This window comes from Pteropus alecto, unplaced genomic scaffold (assembly GCF_000325575.1).
Source record: "Pteropus alecto unplaced genomic scaffold, ASM32557v1 scaffold433, whole genome shotgun sequence".
Lineage (NCBI taxonomy): Eukaryota > Metazoa > Chordata > Mammalia > Chiroptera > Pteropodidae > Pteropus > Pteropus alecto.
In genome coordinates, this window is record NW_006433953.1 from 1,497,878 (window position 1) to 1,499,083 (window position 1,206).

The 1,206-nt window shown below is 51.7% G+C and overlaps 1 protein-coding gene across 1 annotated transcript in view; it reads right to left on the bottom strand.

Annotated features, from left to right (window-relative positions):
• AGAP2 (ArfGAP with GTPase domain, ankyrin repeat and PH domain 2) overlaps positions 1-1,206 on the bottom strand; it is a 16,200-nt gene that overhangs the window by 14,363 nt on the left and 631 nt on the right. The window lies entirely within an intron of this gene.

The following is a 1,206-nucleotide window of genomic DNA, read 5'->3' on the forward strand; positions in this document are numbered from 1 at the left end:
GAAAGAGTGGAACAAATCACTTATGAAGAGTCTTCTCAGAGATTTCTTCACTCCCTCCTTTTCCAGAGCTAAGTAAGCAAAGCTCTTCTACCTGGATCTAAATTTTTATCTGCCCTCCACCTTTTTTTCTACAGGGGTGGGGCTTGGAGTTCCTCCCTATGAGGCTCCATGGGGCCACTCCTCCTAGGTCTGCCTTTCCTACCAATAAGGCTGTAGGGAAGGCATCAGCTGTAGTTCTTGGCAAAGGTTGGGGGACAGGAGGTAAGAGGGGCACTAGCCTCAGAGGGACAATGGGAAGATGTTCAGCCTGTTCCCTTTACAGCCCGAACCAAACTGTTCCTTCCCCCCAAGTTATGTTCTGGTGGTCTTTACCATCATAGAGATCTGGCAGGAGGTATCCTTTATGGGAGGAATGATCTCTTGACTGTTTCCACCCTCCACTCACAGGTAGGCAGCTAAGAATGGAGAGGCTGGGAGAGACCAGGATATGATGGAAGATATGCTTCTCCCAGACAGTTTTCATGAGCGAAGTAGCCTGCTTTTGCTAGCTCTTTGCCACCTCAGAGGTGAGTGAGATGAGAGCAGGCCAGAAACAATATCCAGTTCCATCAGTTCCTTAGTGGTGGGGCCTTGTGGATGGATGAGCTGTTCCTGCCAGGGCCCCACCACAGGATTGAGGGCTGGGGTGGGCAGGAGGATGTGGCGGCTGGTGTTGCCATGGCAGCACTTCCTCCCTGTGTTGTCATCACTTGCTCTAATGGCACTAAGGAGGTAGAGCGGAAGGTGTGTGGGGGGAAGACAGGAACAGGAGCATGGGGAGGAGAGGAGACTGAGAAGAATCCTGGGGACTTCTCTGCACTTTGAGGGCATGAGCATGCTGTGTGAGTGTGTGCCTGGGAGCCTGAGAGTCTCTGCGTGGTGCATTTCAATGTGTGTGTATGTATGTATGTGTGTGTGTTTCTCTCTACAGCTGGAGAACAAGAGGTCACTGATCCTTTGTGGGTCCTGGGAATGAACATATTATCCAGTCCCAGAACCTCCTGCCCCAGACTGTTTCCTGCCCCAGATTCCCCAGGCAGGGTTCGAGTCTACCATGGGTCTGTCACGACCTGTCTTCCTCATGCTCACCCATTTCTCCATTGCCAAGAAAGTCATCTCAGCAGTGACCTGTATTTTGATCCCCTGGGAGAAGGATCAGAGTTGGGG